The sequence below is a fragment of the Cheilinus undulatus genome, linkage group 1, assembly GCF_018320785.1.
Source record: "Cheilinus undulatus linkage group 1, ASM1832078v1, whole genome shotgun sequence".
NCBI lineage: Eukaryota > Metazoa > Chordata > Actinopteri > Labriformes > Labridae > Cheilinus > Cheilinus undulatus.
Window position 1 is genome coordinate 32,098,644 of NC_054865.1, and position 5,940 is coordinate 32,104,583.

Below are 5,940 nucleotides of genomic sequence, written 5' to 3' on the forward strand. Positions count from 1 at the left end.
CATAAACAAAACCCAGCAGTTACATTCATGAAATAACAACACTGCAAACATTATAGACTAAGCAACATTTTATAAATACAATAGAAAAATGTCAGAGGTCTAAATATGTATAGGCCATAACCTGGTATAGATCTGTTTTGGAAGTAGTTACATGAACGGTGGCTTGCTTTAGCTCAAGCAAACATAACTACAGTAGCAACATAATTAACATTACAACATAAGCCAATGTAGCAAAGTAAACTTCAGCAATGTGAGCTTTGCGAGCTCAGCTTTAACCACACTGATAGCTATATATGTACAGTGCTTAACAAATTCATTAGACCACCTGTCATATTTGTCTCAGAGACCATCCAGCATCATGAAATGCTTTAATGCAGACTCTTTCATTTTCAGTGAGCTCTCCACGTTTTTCCATTTTGAACAGGAATGAGGGATTTCAAACTGAATTCACCCAAATTTGAGCTGGCTCACTGGGCTTCTCTGAGAAGTCAGAAATGAATCAAGCATAACATTCATACACTAAAACTCATTTTTCTGTTCAGGAGTGCAAGTAAATAACTATAATTTGACATATAAATCAAGAAATAATAATGTTCTTTACTATTTTTCAGGTTTTTTTTGTAAATCAGTAAATCTGAAAATTCATGGATAACAATAATAATTTTATTTTAGCATTAAAAATATCATTTCGGTTTATGAGCTTCTACATATTGGTGTATTAACCATTGTGGAAACATAAAAAATGATTTTGTTTATTACCAGTGCTGTTGATTTAGGGCAGCTGTGGCATAAACCTTACTTTGGTTAGGGTTAGGGTGGTCTAATAAATTTGTTAAGCACTGTAGCTACATTTGCTATGTAGCTATATTTTCTACAGTTAAGTTAACTGTAGAAAGTTAACTGCTTCGTGAACTTTAGCAAATGTAGCTAGAGCAAATGTAGTTACATAGATAATGTTGATATGTAAATGCATTGTGAGCTTAGCTCTAGCTCTGTTAGCTACATAGCTCCATTATCTACATAGCCTAATGGAGCTATATAAGCTATGCTTGCTGCATTATTGGGTTTTCATGGAGGACAGGCTTTTTTCCTGTGCGCAGACCGTTTACTGGGCCTTTAATAAACGTTTGTAATGCAGTTTTGTGGGTCAAGTTTTTATTTTTTTACCTTTTGGTATCCTAACCATTACTTCAACCCTTACCTTAACCCTAAGGAGAAGTTTAAAAAGGCTGCTCTGAGATATACACTGTCTCAGATGAATGGTCTGCAGCCAGACTATGTTTTAAATATTAGCAAAATATACAACTGTATCATCATCAGGCAAAAACACGGTTTACCAAGGAGACACTTGGTAATCAGTAAACATTTACAATAAAATGTTGTATATTTTTATTGGTATTAGTATTGGCTAAAATGAGTTGATCAAACTTTACTTAGTTGGCACCTTTTAGATAAATTCAGTTCCATGTCAAAGTGTTTTAAAAGGGGCAAAAAAGGGACTGACAAAGGGAATATTATCAAGTGAATTTGAATCAATCTACTTTAAAATGAAGTCTATAAAAACAGAAGATGGAAGTTAAAAATAATTGATCAGAAATGTAAAAAAGCCATAAGATAATGTTATTCTACCAAAAAATAAAATTTGATAAAAAGTCATAGATAATCTTAAGAAGCCATATCAGCATGTGTACGTTTTTGACTAATAGCCAGTGTTCTCTGTATGTCTGTGAATGTCTTTACTGTTTAATGCATGATGCAGTATTTTTGTTTTCCATCCTTTTTTTGAGCACTTATATCTTTGTGCCCAGGGTCCTTATCATGATAATTCAAGCAAAATTACCTCATAATTGAAAATGTACTGCTGGATATAAACTGATTGTACTTTTAAGGGTGACTTTTCTAAGAGGAAAAAAAAAATCTTATTACACAAGAAGCTTTATCAAAATCCCCCAGCAAGGACAACCCTTAAGAAAGGGCTTCTTTTAGTAATAAGGGATGCCCTTTCAATGTAAATGTGCACACACAGTATGCAGCTTCAGCAAGAAAAAGCAAGACCATTTTATTCCACAGTACTCTCCCCATCCTCTCCTCTAACAGAAGAATTAACTTTAAAAAGTTTAACTTCTGTATCATCCTCCTGTTGTGAAATAAAAGTGCTGTAGTTGCACATATGCTTCCCAGTCATATATTTTACCAAATGAAACATTGATGTTCCCTCTAAAGCCTCCATCCTTCTTACTACATGTTTCACAGACAATAGCACTTTGCCAGCAATTTGTTTCAGCCAAGATGTATGGTGTGATAAATATTTAAAATCAAATTTGGCAAAAAGACATAGATGGATGTGCCACCCCAGGCTGTTGCTGAAGCCACACACTAAAGTAAAGGGACGTCCCTGCAGAACTCTTCTACACACAGGCACTACAATACGCACATACAGTACCTGTGGAAGTATATCTGTTACCATCACTTCTTATGGGTAAATTCTCCTTTATTTCCTTATTTTTGATAACATGGTGTTGTTTTGGCTCATCAATGCATACATATCTCTGTGTGTACAAGGAAAAGCCATATTTGTGACTTGTTCAAGTATGTACATGCAAAAGAAAGCTGCTTACAGTTATGTATCTGCGTAGGAAGGGTTGGTATCAGTAGGGCATAAGGTTTTTTACACATCAAACACTCCTGCTGAGTCTGCTGAGAAAGTTACCACCTTTTTGGCATGGATGCAATCCACATTCACTGCACCTCTGAACACACACAGCTGACCTCTTTGCACATGAGTCACAAGAAATTAGCCAAAGATGTGGTCTGATCTTTTTGCCTGGAGGTCAGACCATATTCTGATGTCATGCCTTCTGATGGAGGAAAGTTTTTCCTGCTGGATGCAAAATTGAAGGGCTGAAAGTTTTATGATAATATTGATAATCTCAATCCTGAAATAATGTGAACACAAAATCACACAGGACCTCAGGGGGGGGGCCTCATCCCTTGCAAAGGAGTCTCACTGACCCTATTAGTCCCCACTTCTGCATAGAAAAGGCATTATATTATAGGATAACTAATTCTACCAGTTTGGTACAGCCATAACTTCAAATTCTATTTTTGAATGATGTGTGTAGTCTAATACGTATTAACCCTGCCATCCTGAGAGAGATGAGGGATCAGTGTGTGTAGCTGATGTCTAGTTGATGAATGACTGCTGAAATGCTGCTTCATTCATCACCATTTAACAGTAAATGCTCAGTTTCCGGGGCTTGTCATTTACCCTGTGATGACTAATAGCCTGAGTTGAGATGTCTGATAAAGGCACAGTGTAAATAATCTGCTTGGGAACAGATGATGCTCCCTGCACTGTAACTGCCCGGCCCCTTGAGCAGCTTGTGTAAACCATTTGGAAAAGTTCTCTGAGGTGCTCACTGTGGGAGTGGTGTGAAAAATGTTGCCTTTCTTCAGCCATTAATAAACTTAACAGTTTATTAAAGTTGGCTATGGGCTCAACTGTGAGGAATGTACTGTCTTGTGATTTCACTGAACCAAGACTTTAGGATTTAGCTAAGAGTCCTGAGCACTCTGCTGCCCACTGAAGGGCAGGACTGTCAAAATGTCAAAATGACCCTTGTTTGGTCGATGATTGAAGTCTGAGGAAGCAAGACATTTTGGCAATTTAACTATTTATTCATTTAACAAACAGGAGCCTCAGTAAAGAGTGGAACAACCACACGCAGCCATAACAGCCTGGCACCTCCTCCTCAGACTGGTCACTGGCCTGGTCACACAATGCTGTGGGATGGCATCTCATTCTTCACCCAGCATTTTTCTTTTGCAAGACAGCCATTGTGGTTATGCTGGTCACACTGTATGTTCACGCTGATCCTACAAGTATTCATTAGGGTTGAGGTCAAGACTGCTGGCAGGCCATTCCATCCTCTCCACTCCCAAATCCTGCAGGTAGTCTCTGATAAACCCCGCTCTGTGTTAGCATTGTCATCTTGGAGGATATAGTTACCTCAAACAATAATTGCTTCTGCCTGTTCCCATCCTAGCTTGTGTAGCCTTTTTAATGCTGCTGTACAGCAGCCCTACTGGCCCTGAAACCATCCCAGCCTGCTGGGGACTCTCACGGATCTCTAGGTTGGAGCGCAACCCGCATACTCAGCTCTGCTGCTCATCCTTCAAATGCATGTTCCTTACAGATGTGGCACCATTTAAAAGGGAAATAAACAGGCTTTTCAATGGTATAAGATCTACTGCCAATAATCATTGTAACAACAAAGAAATAATCTAACAAACACACATTTCCTTGCTTTTGTGCTTAGTTTAGTTAAATAAAAATATCTTAACTAAAATGTAAAAATCATTTAGTTAACTGAAACTAAATAAAAACTATGTTTAAAAATGAACAAACTAAAAGTGTATAGTGTGCAACACTAACAAACAAAATCAAATTAGAGACAAATTCTCCTTAGTTTTAGTCTTTGACAGTAGCATACTCACTGACATGAGCCCAGAGAGTGTAAATGGTTTGATTTGATTGAAGAAGACTTCACACAATGGTAATTTTAGATATAGAGTTGTATTCAGACAACACTTTTGAATAAATAAAAGTCAAGAGCAGCCTGTTTGAATATATTTTCAAAAATTATATGATTACTTTTTCGGACCCTTTTGGGTCACATCCTCAGCAGGTATCCCTTATAACTTAAAAAAACTAAGATCAACACAAAAACTTATAAAGCTAAACTGAACTAGCATACCAGCTGTGAATTAGATTTAAACTAAACAGAAATTTAAAATTTAGAGGAAAAACTACATAAAAATCCAAACTGATGAGAAGTCCAAAAATGATTATGACCATGGTTGTGATTTTGCTCTGTTAAAAATAATTATTTTAACCTTACACACTTTTCACATGGTACACACTTCTTGTAATTTCATCCATCCCTCTTCAAAAGAGGAGGAAACCAAAACATAACAAAAACAAACAAACAAAAAAAAAAACAAACTAAAAAAAAACAAAAAACAAAGCAGAAACTTGCATATGCATATTCTTAAGCATTTCTGTTTACATGAGTAAAGGAAGTATAAACTTATCTAGCCCTACCACCTTGAAGTCATTGTTTTGATTCCTGTCACTTAAAGAGCTACAATGATAAACAGAACGTTTGGTGAATATTGATCAATATTAACATATCAACACATCAATATGTTATATATGGTGCTTAACAAATTTATTAGACCACCTGTCTCAGAGACCATCCAGCATCATGAAGTGCTTTAATGCAGACTCTTTCATTTTCAGTGAGCTCTCCATGTTTTACCATTTTGAACAGGAATGAGGAATTTCAAACTGAATTCACCTTTTTATACCCAAATTTGAGCCGGCTCACTGGGCTTCTCTGTGAAGTCAGAAATGAATCAAGCATAACATTCAAGCACTAAAACTCATTTTTCTGTTCAGGAATGCAAGTGAATAACTTTAATTTGACATATTAATCAAGAAATATGAATGTGCTTTACTATTTTTTCATTTTTTTTTTGTATATCAGTAAATTTGAGAATTCATGGATAACAATAATAATTTTATTTTAGCGTTATAAATATCATTTCGGTTTATGAGCTTCTATATATTGGTGTATTAACCATTGCAGAAACATTAAAAAATGATTTTGGTAATTACCAATTTTTTCCCATGCTGTTAATTTAGGGCAGCTGTGGTATAAACCTTACTTTGGGTGGTCTAATAAATTTGTTAAGCACTGTATGTATTTTACAAACTAGCAACCCTATGTGTTAGTAAGTTACGAAGCTGATGTTCCCAGTTTCCAGTGAATGCAACTTGGCTGTCAGGATTGGCCATAAAGGTGTGACGTAGAAAAAGTCCGCGTGAAAAAAGTATCCTCTCTGTCGGAGACTGATAAAGCTTTTGATAAGCTTAAC